The 15,099-nt window shown below is 53.6% G+C and overlaps 1 protein-coding gene across 3 annotated transcripts in view; it reads right to left on the bottom strand.

Annotated features, from left to right (window-relative positions):
* PSD2 (pleckstrin and Sec7 domain containing 2) overlaps positions 1 to 15,099 on the bottom strand; it is a 141,924-nt gene that overhangs the window by 118,998 nt on the left and 7,827 nt on the right. The window lies entirely within an intron of this gene.

Genomic DNA, 15,099 nt, shown 5'->3' with positions numbered 1-15,099 from the left:
TTCATTTATTTATGATAGACATAAAGAGAGAGGCAGAGACACAGGAGGAGGGAGAAGCAGGCTCCATGCCGGGAGCCCCACGTGGGACTCGATCCCCGGACTCCAGGATCGTGCACTGGGCCAAAGGCAGGAGCCAAACCGACGAGCCACCCAGGGATCCCCTGACTTAAATTTTTAAAAGATCCCTCTGGGGCAGCCCGGGTGGCTCGGTGGTTTAGCTCCTGCCTTTGGCCTGATCCTGGAGACCCGGGATCGAGTCCCACGTCGGGCTCCCTGCACGGAGCCTGCTTCACCCTTGCCTGTGTCTCTGCCTCTCTCTCTCTGTGTGTCTCTCATGAATAAATAAATAAAATCTTTAAAAAAAAAATAGAGGGTAAGAATTTTAAAAATAAATAAATAAAAGATACCTCTGGGGACATCTGGGTGGCTCAGTGGTTGAGCATCTGCCTTCAGCTCAGGGTATGATCCTGGAGTCCCGAGATCGAGTCACATGTTGGGCTCCCCATAGGGAGCCTGCTTCTCCCTCTGCTTATGCCTCTCATGCATAAATAAATTAAAAAAAAAAAAAAAAAAGATCCCTCTGGCTACTGTATAGATCAGAGGAAGGCAAAAGTAGACCAGGGAGGAAGAAAAGAGGATAGGGCTGGAGATGAGAAAAGGGGTGGAGGGCGGGTTATTGGATTAGTGATATGTGGGGATGAGTAGAGCAACAGAAGCTCTGTTGAGAGAAGTGTGAGGGAAAGAGGATTTGAGCCCAGGTCAGCCTTTAGGAGCATGAAGGAGAGATGCCATTAGAGAATGCCAGGGTTCAAATCCTGGAACTCATACTCACCAACTGAGTGACCTGGGGCAAGCATCTCTATCAATTTCCTCCAAGAATTGAAAAAGGGGATGGTAATGGAGATTGCTATCATGAGATTCTGACTATGATACAACATAAACAGTACCCTGGAGCCTGGTAAAATGTTAGGTGCTCAAAAACTGTGGCTCTTATGCTCCAACTAGGGGTGTTGTCACTACTACACCACTACCCTGAACACCCCCCCCACCCTGCAACACACACATACATCTACCTCTTTGTACCAGAACCATCCCCCTGGCCTTCCACCCAACCTCTGACCTTGTTTTCATTTGCTGAGAGCAGAAACTCCTCCTCCTCCCATCCACCCCTGCCCCCCAACACCTTTGTAGGGAGAGAAGTTGAGGGGGTGGGGATCATTAGAAAGAAACTACTGTGACTGCTGGGATCCCATTTCATCCCAGGACCCCAAACCACTGCCCTGGGATGACCCTCTGGACCCCTCCATGGTCTCAATCCTGGTCTGCCCACCCGGCCTGCCAGAGGAGTTGAGACCATTCGATTATCATTCATCCAATCAGTTGAGTGACCCTCCAGGCAACGTCTGGCTGTGGATAGAGAAAAGCAAAACCCAGGGCCTGCCCCCAGATAGATGCTTGGTTATGGCATTTTGTGTGGTAGGAGCTCAGCAAGGCAGGAGAGGATGAAGGGCTCAGAGGCTCCCTTGGGGGAAGCAGTCCTATGATCACAACTCCCCTTCATGGAGACTTCACGGGGTAACATGGCCGGGCACCTTGCCCTACGTGTCCATACATGTCACTGAGTCCTTAGGACCCCTCAATGAAGTCTGTACTATTACCGTTCTCAATTTCTGAGCAAATAAACAGAAACTTACAGAGGTAAAGCACCTTGCCTAAGATCACAGAGAAATTAAGTGGTGGAGCTGAGGGAATCAAACACAGGTCTAGCTGAGGCCAGAACAGGAGACTTTAATCAGTCTGCTATCTGGTGTCACATGCTATTAAATGCTAGGGATGTCTTGGGGCACCGGGGTGGGTCAGTTGAGTGTCTGACTTGTGGTTTTGGCTCAGGTCGTGATCTCAGGGTTGTGAGATTGAGCCCCGTGTTGAGCTCCATGTTGGGTGTGCAGCCTGCTTAAGTATCTCTCTCCCTCTGCCCCTCCCTCCTCTAAAGAATTATAAATAAATGCTAGCATGTCTGAAAGGCTGTCAATCAAGGTCCTATGGAGCTGGATTTTGTTCTCACTTCCCTAAACTTCCCTGCATGCCTTAGTCTTCATCTGAATCCTCAGGAGCCCAGTATACGATATGCCCTGGTGCCCGGTGTACAGTAGGTGCTCGGGTACTGCTTGAACATAGCATGCTCTTGACAAAGCAGTGATGACGGCTGCCCTCACTTCCACACCTCCCCTTGGGTTCTGGGCCCCCTGTAGCCCATTTCAGAGCCTGTCAGAGCTGTTGACTAGAAAAAGAAAAGTTCTAGTTTGCATAATATTTGCATCTGCTTTGCATGCTGTTCACATTACATTAAAAGGCACAGAGGCCAGGCCCTGGTACCCTCTGGGCATCCCCCACCCCCTACCTCCACCCCTCCACCCTCCACCCCCCCGCACACACATACTCACTGATCCAGAATAGGGGGTGGGGGTTTGAGGGTTCCCATTTAAGGTCCACCTAAGCTTGTCTCTTTCCAATGCTGTGGGAACAGAGATGGGAAGATCCTGCCTGCCCTCATCCCACCTCCCCTCCATCCCTTCCTGGGGAGGGTAATATTGCAGGGTAGGGGACACCAGTGTGCATGCACGAGTGCAGGCACACATACAGAGAGCCATGCAGCAGGAAACATCTGGGGTCTGGGTGCCTGCCACGTGGTGACAGAGGTGGAAAAGAAGGGAAAGGAGGAGGCATCGCTGCAGTGCTGTTGTCGCTGCCCCCCAGTGGGATCCTCACACCCAGCCTCCCCTCACAGGGGGCCAGCCTGCCTCCCTGCCAGCTCACCTCACACCTATATACTTTCTTGACACGACTACGTGGGCTGGAGACAGCAGATGCCAGGGACAAGAAGAAACAGATGCCAGGAATGGGACAGTTGCAAGGGCTGGACAGAAGAAAATGGTGGCTCTGATCATGGGGGAGAAGGGGAGAGTATGCGCAGCCTGACCTCAGCCTGGACCTTTAGCCAGGGCAGGACCTCCTGAGGTCTTGACATGGAAATGAGGAGGAGGGAGCTGCTGTGGTTGGCTCCTGAGGCAGTAGGCACGTGAGTCAATAGAGGCCAATGGCCTGTCCTCATTGGACCCAGACATGATTGTAATGAGTGTCTTGGGGTCTGATTGGCTGTGCAGTGTCAGCAGTTGAGGACTGATCTGCAGAGACATCTTGCGGTCCACGTGTGTCCCTTCCCCCACTCCAGGTTGAGATTTCAGGCTTGGTGTCACCTAGAAGCTGAATAGGAACCAGAGACTGGAGATCTTAGAATGGTGGGCCCACCTGGGGTCCACGGATGGCAAGGAGGCAGCAGGATACTTACTGAGTGACCCTGTGCCAGCCATGTGATGGGTGCTGAGAGCCTGGTGGACATCAGCCTGACAGTCACCACTGCACAAACGCTCCCCCGGGGAGCCCCTCCTGGAGAAGGTAGCACAGGGGCTGGGCTTTGAAAGATCAGTGGGGAAAGTGACGAGATATGTGACTAAAGGCAGGTGGGCAGGGACTGCTACAAGGCGTCAGGGACAGCAGGGGAAAAGAAGGGAAAGGTAGGCAAGAGCCAGATGGTGCTAGGCCTTGAGTGCCAGACCCAGGAGCCAGCCCTCTGCCAGGCAGGAAGGGGCATAACAGGGAGGATGGGAGAAGAGACTTTGAGAAGCCTGGGGGATCCCTGGGTGGCGCAGCGGTTTGGCGCCTGCCTTTGGCCCAGGGCGCGATCCCGGAGACCCCGGATCGAATCCCACGTCGGGCTCCCGGTGCATGGAGCCTGCTTCTCCCTCTGCCTGTGTCTCTGCCTCTCTCTCTCTCTCTCTGTGACTAAAATAAATAATAAATAAAAAAAAAAATTAAAAAAAAAAAGAGAAGCCTGGGCTGCCAGCCTACCTCGTGGCTTACACCTCGCTTGCGCCCTGGGGCAGGGAAGTGGTAGTACCTTGACAAGGTCCCCCATGCACCACCAACTCCTTGTACCCACCTCATTGCACAGCATATTGGGCTCTACTTCTGTAATAGATTGAATGTGTATGTCCCCCCAAAATGTGTATGTTGAAATCCTAGCCCTCAGTGTGATGCTATCAGGGAGCAGGGGCTTTGGGAGGTGTTTAGGTCATGAGGTCATGAGCCCTTATGACTGGGATTTGTGCTCTTATAAAATAAAAGAGACCTCAGCAGACCCTAGTCCCCTTCGGCATGGGAGGACATGAGAAGACAGCCAGCTGTGAACTGAGAAGTGGTCTTCATGGGGCACTGAGCCTGCCACCATCTTGATCTCTCAGACTTCCTGGTCCCCCATAACTGTGAGGAATAAAAATGTTGTCTCAGCCACCTGGTCTGTAGTATTTTTTTTGTGGCAACCTGAATGGACTAAGCCCTCATGCCTGGAGAGGTGCCCAAGGCTCCCCTCAGCAGAGCCCCCAGCAGAACTTTCCACGCTGGTGTGGTCTCCTGACCCCTGGAGGCTTCTCCTTGTGCCCATCACTGGCCTCTGTTCAGCTGAGGGGCCCAGCTGGCAGAGCCCCTCCACATCTTCCCCACAGCCCTTACACCTCTAGGGTCCTGGGGCAACCCCCGTTATCAGAACTTACAGCCACGGAGTCTCTTTGAGCCTCAGTTTCCTCACCTCAGATGGAAATAATACTTTCTCTAAAATTCTTGTGAGAAGTAAGTTGAATGAAGTCCTTGATAAAATGCCTGAATGTCACTTACTTACTATCTATTGAGTGCCAGGCATTGTTTTTAGGCACTGGGGGTTCAGCAGTAAATTGCAGAGACGAGATCCCTGTGCTCAGAGGTTTCCATTTTAGAGAGGGAGAATGAATATAAACCACAAATACGTAAATGAAAAAATTTCACATCATGACAAATACTGTGAAAGTCTAAGTAGGATAATGTAAATAGGATGACAGTGTAAAAGAAGATAGGGGAGGGTGGGTTTTAGATAAGGAGCTCAGGAACCTTGTCTCTGAGGTGTCATTTGAACCAAGGCCTAAATAATGAGGAGGAATCAGTCATGCTAAGAGGCAGAGGAAGGAGCACAAACAGCAAGTGCAAAGGCCCTGAGGCAGGAAGCACTTGCCCTATAGGGAGGCTGTTGTGGCTAGAGAGGCAGCAGGGAGGACAGAGGCTTGGGTTTTGAGGTCCTCGAGGACCTTGGAAGGAGTCTGGCTTTAATTCCAAGGGCCATAGAAAACCATTGGAGGTTTTTGGCAGGCATGCTGGGAAGTGATTTACACAGTAATTGCTCAATAAAGGCTAGCTATTGTCATTATGAATAATAATAAGAGGAAGCCCAGAGAGGAATAGTAATATGCCCAAGGTCACAGAGTCCCTGTCCCACAGCCCCTTCCTCCTTTGATTGGCCTTCCCCTCCCCTAAAGAGCCCTGTGTATCAGCCCCAAGCCTGGCGGGAAGGAGGAGAGGGCAGCCTCCCTTTCCTCATTCCTACTCTTTCCCTCCGGCCATTTCCCGTGCTCCCAGCGCCTGCGCCCCAATTAGCCAGCAAGGCTGACGGCCACGGCTCCAAATGACAGACACCTCCTGTCACCCCCTGACAAGCAAGGAGATTAACTCTGAGCGACACTGGCTCCAAGGGACAACAGGGAGGGGAGATGAAGGGGGAGAGGATGACCAGGCCTCCCCCTGCCCAGGATCTCCAGTGCCCTGGAAGGAAGACGGACTGGAGTGAGAGGAGTGCTGTGCACAGAAAGAAGTGCCAGCCGGCCGCAGAGCGTGGCCTCCACTCTCTTGACTGGCACAGCCTCTGTCCTCAGGGGCTCTGAGTGCAAGGGAGCACACTGTAGCTGTGGGTGTTGCACATCGAACCCTCAGTTCTGGACACAGTGGGTGTGCAGTAGACATTTCTGAACTGACTATGCTAAGTAATATTTTTTCATACAGACTCATTCAATCCTCACAACACCCCCATTTTATAGAACAGGAAAGTAAGGCACAGTGGTGGAGGGACTGGTTCAAAGATCGCACAGATGGGCTAGAACTTGAACTGAGGCCGTCTGATTCCAAAGCCAAGGGTCTAATCACTGCACTCTACATCACTCCTCTCCCTAGGAATGCCATTTAGGAATTTACAGTCCATTCTGGGGCAATGACACAGAAGCCCTGGAAAAGGGAATTAGCAAAGCAATCACTATGAATAAGAAGCAGCAGCAGAGACAAGTACACTATACCGAAGTGGAATGCCAGAGTGGAGCCGCAGCACAGGGCTAGGGGTCAGTTGCAGGTAACACTCCCAAGGGGGCAGGACCAGGAAAGATGGGTACAGAGTGGACACGAGTTGTCCAGAGAAAAAGAGGTGATCTGGACTTTGACACACCGGCATGACTAGTTGGGAGAGGGCAAGAGGAAGGCATTCCAGGCAAAGAAATGCACAGGCAAAGACATCAATGCAGAAATGGGCAGGGCATGTGCTAAAGTAAGGACTTCAGGTCACAAGTGCCAGAAACCCAACATACACTTGCTGAAGCAAAATTAGAACCTATTAATTCATTCTGAGGGTCAAGTAGAAGCGTTTGGCTTCAAATCTGAGGATCAGTTTCCCTCTGCTGGATTCATTCATGGATAGCTCCAAGTGGTGGTGGCCTCAAATTCTCACACTACCAGATCAGACCCCCTTGCCCTGCGAAATAAGTCCAGCCAAAACCCTGGGATTCAACCTAATTGGCCAGGCCCAGGTCATGTGTCCATCCCTGAACTGACCACTGGGTGCTAGGGACAGGGACTTGTCTGCTGATTGGCCAGATTCCCGCAGTACCAGGTGGAATCCCTCTAGAGCCCTAAGGGTGGTGGAGAAGGGGAAAGATGGTTCTTGCTGGGGGCCTGTCAACACCAGGGCTCCCTGATTCCGGGGCTGGATTCTGGGCCTTAGATGACTCCTCCATGGACAGCCCGAGAAACTCTACTCTCCCCAATTCCAGGAGTTCCTACCAGTGTAGATGCCATCTACCGGCTGAGCTGTGGCCAGGTGAGAGGAGTTCCAAGAAGGCTCCTGCTCCTGGACAGGAGAGGCCTTGAGGATTTCTAGTGTCCAAGCTTGATCTGGTGCCTTTGATGTTTCCAGGGGCCAGCCTGATCTCTCCACTCATCCTTCCCCTTGGCCTGGCTGTGAATTTTCCCCAAAGTTGATTTCATGATCAGGGTTTTCAATTGTCTTTTACAAAGTCACCAGCTCTAACTGCCAAAAAGGGCAGTTTTGCAATAGTCAAGACTATGGTCTAGTGCCAGGAACGACGTCTACAGGGAGAGCGTTGCACCCTGTAGCCACGGATGGGCATGGCTGTCAGTGTGAGGAAGCAGAAGAATGAGAAACAGTGGGGCTAGGCCCCAGGTGAGGGTAAAGGCTGTTTTAGCTTGTCCTAGAACTATGGACTCTGGAGATAATGAGCTTGCCTCACCAGGAGGAGCATGCTGTACTTTTGGCAGTTGTGCTCAGGATCTGGAGCATGGACTTGGAAGTCATACTGACAGAGATTTCAATTCTGGGTCAGCTGAGTGACCTTGGGCTTGCCCTCTCCAGCCTTAGTCTTTTCATCTATAAAATGGAATTAAGGCAAGGCCAACCTCAACAAGTAGCAAAGTTCAGATGAGATACTGTGTCCAGGTGTTGGCACCACTCCTGGCCCAGCAACCCTTCCATAAAGGGCAGCTGTTACTACTAATATTCTTCTAGCTCTGTCTAAGACTGGTCCTCAGCCTGGAGCTCCCAGCAGTCTTTCTGGATCTCAATTTCTCCATTTGTACTTCCAGTCATCTCAGTCCTAGGATGGGTGACTCGGAGGATCTCACTTATGGGAAGACCCCTCCCGCATCAGTCAACCCATGGGGGTGGAGAGGTGGGGTGGGGTGGGGAGGGTAGGAAGACGGCAGGCCAATGCCCAACCAGCATTTTCACCAGGCTGGGCAGGCAGCGCCAGGCAGGCGGGAGCTGGTCAGGTTTTTAATTGAACGCGATGCAAATGAAATGTAAATACCATGCAAATAAGCTCTTGCCAGGAGGCGCTGGGTTGGGAGCAGAGGGAGCTGGGAGGGGACTGCTGAGCTGGGGTCCTCCCCTGTCCACATTTCTCTCTCTCCCTTGGCTGCCCACGCCTATGCCCACCCCCTGGTGCTGCCCACCCAGCCAGGCCATTACATTCTGGGAACAGCAGGTACTGCATCTCCCCAGAGCCCCCTTCCAGATCCACTTCCCTAACCCTGTGGCTCCTGGTGGTGGTGGCAGCAGTGGCAGTGGTGACAGGGTGCTCAAGGAAGAGCCAGGGAGCCTGTGGATGGGGCTAGGCTGACACAGACTCAGTCACATGGAAAGACCCACACAGAGACATAGAGGAGACACACAGATATAGACATGCAGAAACCCACATTTCCCCTCAAGCCACCTGCAACACTGAGATCCACACAGACAGTCTCACATAAATATACACAACTGCACATTGTCACAAATACACACAATGGCACAAATAGACCCAGTCACAGGGGTACACGCATGTACACACATACACACACAACATACACACACAGTCTGCCCTGCCATGAGGACTACAGACTGTAGTCCCTGTGCTGGCCTGAGGTCAGGGCTGGTGGGTGGGGGGACAGGCACCCTGTGTGGTCAGAGCCTGGTGGTCTGAGTGAGGCCAGATGGGCTGTAGAGGGTTGAAGGGATCCTTCCGGGTGGCCTGGGCCCTTTGCCCACCCCATCCCAAGGTACATCACCATACCCCAGGGCTCACAGCCACTAGATAATCCCGGGTGTTGGTCTAACCCCCAAGTCCTGGGGTTCTGGACCCCATCCTGGGATTTGGAATTCCCTTGTGGTTCCGTAGTCCCTGACCCCCGCCCCCATCCTACTCCTTAAGGTGAGCGAAGGTCTGGGAGAGATTGGCCCAGGTGACAGGTCCTGATGCACTGGGTCAGAAATCCATGTCCCATCTGCCAAGGAGTAGAGGGGTAAAACACAGGGAAGTGAGGCTGAATGGTCTGGACAAACCTCCATTCCACCCCGGATCCACATCTGGGGGTGGTTCCAGCCCCCCACCCCCACCCAGAGGTGACTCACACCCCACATTTAACTCTCATTAGCGCCTCTGAGCCCAGCTGGGAGGGACAACCGCCAACTTTCCCCAGCAGACAGGGAGCTCTGGGTGGGCCTCTCCACCCTCGCAGACTCAGTTTCCCCCAGGGGCCTGGCCCAGCGACAGGGACTGCGTGGGAGAGCAGTGGCTCACAGTCCCCTCCGTCTGAGCTAGGGCTGTCCCCCCCCACCCCCCCACGGAATGAGGGCCTGGGTGTGGCCTGTTTCAGGAACCCCAGCTCCGGTCCCCGCCGGATGCACCGCAGCCTCAGATAGTACCCCACCCCAGCCGGGGCCCAGAGGCTCAGGAAGGAGGGGAGGATGCAGAAGGCGTCCAAGTGGAGGCTGCCGGACTTGGGGACGGTCCCGCCGCCCAGCGGCCCGGGCGCCCTGCAGCGACGCTCTTTCTCCGCGGAGGGCCCTGCGCGGGGCGGGGGCCAGAGAAGCAGGGATGTGGCGGGGGCGGGGGCCACGGCCCGTCGGCCCGCGCCTCCTTCCTTCCCCAGCTTCACAGGCCCAGCCCTGCTCTTATTTGATCAAAAGCGCCCCATTCGTGGCACGAGGCGTGCAGGGTGCGCGGTGGGCGCAGCCCCCCCCCCGCCCCGGGAGGCCAGCCCGGCCCCGCCCCAGCCCCCTGGGGAGAGGCCGGTTCCGCCAGCCGTCGCCGCACTCCCTCCCCCTTCCCCTCTCTGTGGGAAGGAGGCAGCTGGGGCGGGGGTGGCCGCGGGAGCGTCCCGCCCGTGTGATCGTGCCGAGAGCCGGGAATTCGGGGCCATGTGGGAAAGACATTAGTGCCGGCCGCCCTGCCAGCCAGGAATGCGCCCCCCGCTCCGCGGCAGCCGCCTGCCTGGCTCAGAAGCGGTGACTCACCCGCTCCGTGTTCCCACCCCCTCGTCGTGCACCCTCCACAGCCCACCACAGGCCTGGCAGCCACCTCTCCACCTCCCAGCCTTGGCTTGGGGCTGGTCCTGTTACCTGCTTTGCCCATCCTCCCGTCTCTCCCAGCCTCTTGAATCCTGAACCAGATTGCACCTATGGGGGAGTCCTCAGACCCCCTTCCCAGGCCTGTGTGTTCTCTGGACTCATGCTCTGGTTAGGATACTCCTTTGGGATGTGGCCTCTCTGGCTCTCTTCCTTACTCCAGAGTGACTCCCCTCTGGCCGCACACCCAGCAAAGGGCCAGGAGTACAGGGCAGGTGGACACCCAAAAAAGGAGTCGATGTAACCTGTTAAGTTTGGGAAGCAGAGCACTGTATGCAGAGCACTGTTCCTCAGATTCCTCTGTGACCTTTAAGTAATAAGCAATGCCATTTGCTTCCTAGGATGTGTGACCCCTTATTCCCCTGACCAAGCCTTGCTTTCCTCAACCAATACAATAGGGATATTGGTACCTCCCAGCCATGTGCTAACAGGGGCGGCCTGTGTAGAAGCTTTTGCCTGTAAAGTCCTCAGCTCAGGGCCTGCTGCTGGGAGGGACTCACTCACAGTGCTGGTAGTGATGGTATTCTCATAATCACAACTGTTAAGTGAACATCTACTACGTGCCAGGCTCCAGGCTAGGTACTCTCTAGATATTACCTCACAGCACCCCTGCTTCAGCCATGGAAGGTAGGCTCTGTTAGCCTTCTTTCACAGATGAGGAAACATTGAGGCTTGTCGAGGGGAAAGCATGGACCCAGATACCCACAATCTGTAGAATGTACGCCCACACCCGGGTTCTGGTCCCAGCACCCCCAGGGCTCTCCAGAGCCCATGCAGGACCATCCCCTAGGTCTGACTCTGCCAAAGACCAGAGGGCTCCGTTAGGCAATCCCTTGCAGCCCCATCCCTATCAGATGCCTCCCAGCAACCTCCCACTTCTCCCAGTCCATCTCTCATAACTTTTAATAAGAGGTAATAGTGTCAAGCAGCGGGCATCAGCTTCATTTTTAATTATCTAATTTACATTTAATTTTCCCCAACAATGTGATGCAGTTTATGGATGTTTTACTTAGAAGCATCCATTTATGGGCTGAGAATATATTCACAAAACTAGTGGATAATGCTTCTCTTTTGGAGGCCCCTAGTTCAGAGTGGGGAACCCTAGCTGGGGCCTTAAGCTCTGAAACTTAGCAACCAACATAGTTCTTGACACTGGAATAATTAATAAGCAAATGTCCCGGAAACTTTTCGGAGTGTGCATTTCCCCTTCTAGCCCCCAGAAAGAATGATTATTTAGTGCTCTACTCTGCTGGACAGGTTACAGAAATATCTCATTTAATCCTTGCAGCAAACCTTATGAATAGGTACTATAGATAGCTATTCGGGGCACCTGGGTGGCTCAGTCTTTTTTTTTTTTTTTAGATTTTTTTATTCATTTATTCATGAGACACAGAGAGAGAGTCAGAGACATACGCAGAGGGAGAAGCAGGCTCCATGCAGGGAGCCTGATGTGGGACTTGATCCCGGGTCTCCAGGATCACACCCTGGGCTGAAGGTGGCGCTAATCCGCTGAGTCACCCAGGCGTCCCAATCCGCTGAGCCACCCAGGCATTCCATGGCTCAGTCTGTTTAGCGTCTGACTCTTAATTTTGGTTCAGGTCATAATCTCAGAGTCCTGATATCGAACCTTGCATCAGGGTGGGCAATGGGTGTGGAGCCTGCTTGGGATTGTTTCTCTCCCTCTCCCTTTCCCTCCGCCCCTCCCCTCATTCATGCTGCCTCTCTTTCTCTGAAATAAATACATTTAAAAAAAAAAAAAGAGAGAGAGAGAGAGGGACACCTGGGTGGCTCAGCAGTTGAGCCTCTGCCTTTGGCCCAGGGCGTGATCCTGGGGTCCCAGGATTGAGTCCCACATCGGGCGGGCTCCCTGCATGGAGCCTGCTTCTCCCTCTGCCTGTGTCTCTGCCCCTCTCTGTGTGTCTCTCATGAATAAATAAATAAAATCTTAAATAAAATAAAAATAGAGAGAGGGAGTAGGGGAAGGGCAGAGGGAGAGAGAAATAGATAATCCCAAGCCCTACACTGAGCCTGGAGCCCAAAGTAAAGCTCAATCTCATGCTGCTGATATCATGACCTGAGCCAAAATCAAGAGAAGGACGCTTAACCAACTGAGCCACCCAGGTGCCCTTCTCACTCTTTTTCTTAGGGGGGATAAAAAAGGAAATAAAAACGCCTGTCCTGCAGATGGACAAAGAGACCCAGAAAGATGAAGTGTCCTGCCCAAAGGTTACACAGTCATTGAAGGAGAGAGCTGGCATTGCCAACTTAGACTGAATGACTCAAAGCCTACTCTGCACTGTGGGATTGAGTGGCCCTTCTGAAAGTCCATGCCCTGGTCCTGCAGACACCAGCCCCAAACTTTGAGACCTTGGGTCTATGGGGAAGTGTGCCCTATGATTCTCAGGATGTCAGTAGAGTTGGGTGACAGGGTGAGAGGGAAGGAGCAGGATTCAGTGACTCAGGTTTCATAACAGTGGACCCCTATGGTTCCCTGAGAGCTGAGTTTGGTTCCCCAGGTTTCTCAGTGCTCAGTGGCTATGACTTCCATGGTGGATCCCATGGGTTCCAGGAAGATCCTGAAAATAGCAGGGGCACCCATGTTTCTTTCCCCCATAGGTCCACAGATGACATTGGGCTTCCTTTAAAGCAGAGGAGATGGGACACCTGGGTGGCTCAGCAGTTGAGCCTGCCTTCAGCCCAGGGCGTGATCCTGGAGACCTGGGATCGAGTACCGCATGGGCTCCCTGCATGGAACCTGCTTCTCCCTCTGCCTGTGTCTCTGCCTCTCTCCCTCTCTCTCTGTATCTCTCATGAATAAATAAATAAAATCTTTTTAAAATTTTTAAAAAGAAATAAAGCAGAGGAGATGAGAAAAAACTCTGGTTTCCAGGAGGGAAGAGAGAGGCTGAAATCCCAAATGGAGTCTGAGCCCAAGGCTGATGGAAGAAGACATAGGCCCAGGGAAAATGGGCGGTGTGGATACTCATCTTGAACCCAGCTCCTTGTGGGTACTGGGGATCCTCAGCTTAGCCTCAGCCAAGCCCTGGCTGAGAGGTGGCATGGACCCTCCTCCCAGCCTTGGTCGAACTCAAATGGGGGTGCAGTGGATGGTGCCTCCATGCCTTAGCCAGGCCCTGAGCAAATGGACAATGTAGACATTCACCTGAACTTTGAGCACACCCTGGGTGGGCAGTGCAGATCCTCAACTCAAGCCTCACCCAGAGCCTGGGTGGAGGGCAGTGTGAACTCCTCCTTGGTCCAGATCATGCTCACAGAAGGGGGAACTCTTGTGAGATTTGACAGAGCCAACCCCAATCCTACTGTGGGGACATAGACGTATTTTTCACCAAATTCCTGTGGACCCCAAGAGCTCTGCTTGCCACTGCAGGACAAGAGAGGGACCCCCTGGAACAGAAAGGGCCAGTTAGCACCCCTTGGATCAACCCTATTTCTCCAGCCTCTGTATACTTGTCTAGAAAAGAGATTATAACCCACTGCATACTTCCAGGAACTGCCAGGACTATTAAATGAGATGGGGGCAGACTCTCCTCCATTCCTGAGCATCTCCTCTTTTCCTGGTAGCCCCTTCATTACACAGAAAAGGAAACCGAGACCTGGAGAGGCCAAAAGACTACCCCAAGATCACACAGCAACTTGAGGTCAAAGGTGGAAGTGGAACCCAGTTCTGGGTCTCACACAGGAGCAGGACTTCAGTTAACTCCATGGACCATTGTGCTGTGTGAGTTAAGCTGCACCTTGGCACCTGGACCAGGCTTTGTGTGAGTGTGTGTGTGTTTTGCTGGGGGTGGGGTGGGGGTGCAGCGGACAGGGTGTCAGGGGAGCTGCTGCTGACGCCTCCCTGGTATTTTTAGCCTCAAGAATGAGCTGAGCTCAGGGCTCTGAACAACCATCAGCAGTGAGGGAAATGGGAAGGTCCCCGCCACCCCTCCCTACCACCGCCAGCCTGGAGCCAGGTTTGGGTAGGGGTGGGGAGTGGGGGTAGCCTCGAAAGGGGCAGAGACCCCAGGGAGTGGGAGCAGTCAGGCCCTGGGACCCTGCACCCCCTGATCCAGGTCATCTTTCCAATGCTGCCTTGCCGTGGGGGTGCATCAGAACCCAGCCAACCTGACAAGGATAGGCACCCCCCTCTCACCCCCTGCTACCCTTGGCTTCCCCTGCTAGGAGCTCCGGGCCAGCTTTCTCTTGCGCTGCCAGGTCAGAGCTGCGAGGTTCCCATGACAACGGATGACAGCAGCAGAGGCTGCTGGCCACAGGGTCAGGGGTGAGGGGGGTGTGGATGGCAGAGCAGAGGAAGGGAGGGGGCCTAGCACAACGATGGGGGAGGGGGCTGGAGTGAAGGACCCTGAAATTACAGCTCCCTCCTGAGGCCTAACACCCCAGGAAAGGCCTAGAACTTTGATTGATGGGGGAAGGGACTCCATTGCCCTGACGGGGAAGCCAGGCAAAGAAAGGGTTGGCTAAGCATTTGGTCATGTGATCATGAAGCCAGCTAAGGGGTATGATTTGGATGGAAATCCTAGCCCCTTGTCTCCTAGCCTAGCACTCTGCTGTCTCAAGGTTTGGGGCATAAGAGGTGGGGTCCGGATGTCCCCCTATCCCCATCTCCAGGAAGTAAGAGGGTTCTATAGCCTTCCAACCAGCCTGACTTGGATTCCTCATCCTCTAATGAGTGGTCAGGGCCCCAATACTGACAGATCACTTCTTGTCAAGCCTAGCCCCCCTCCCCAATTTTCTAGCACGGGTGTGTTTTAGTTTCCTTGGATGAGACCTCTGACAGGGATCCCAGCCTCCTGCTGACCCACCACCCCAGGTGCAGGGGCAGGGGATGGTCAGACATTTATTGGCCTCACATACCCAGGTTGGCTGAAGATTTCACTCCAGACCCTTCAAAGGCTGCCCAGATTCCAGAACTATCACTGGCTTCCACTGTCTCCTGGACAAAACACATAATCTCATCCTGAGCTTGGGGTTGACTCTGCAGTCCCTGGGGC

This window comes from Vulpes lagopus, chromosome 8, assembly GCF_018345385.1.
Source record: "Vulpes lagopus strain Blue_001 chromosome 8, ASM1834538v1, whole genome shotgun sequence".
NCBI lineage: Eukaryota > Metazoa > Chordata > Mammalia > Carnivora > Canidae > Vulpes > Vulpes lagopus.
The sequence above is the reverse complement of the archived record's forward strand: the minus strand, read 5'-3'. Positions and strand labels throughout refer to the sequence as shown.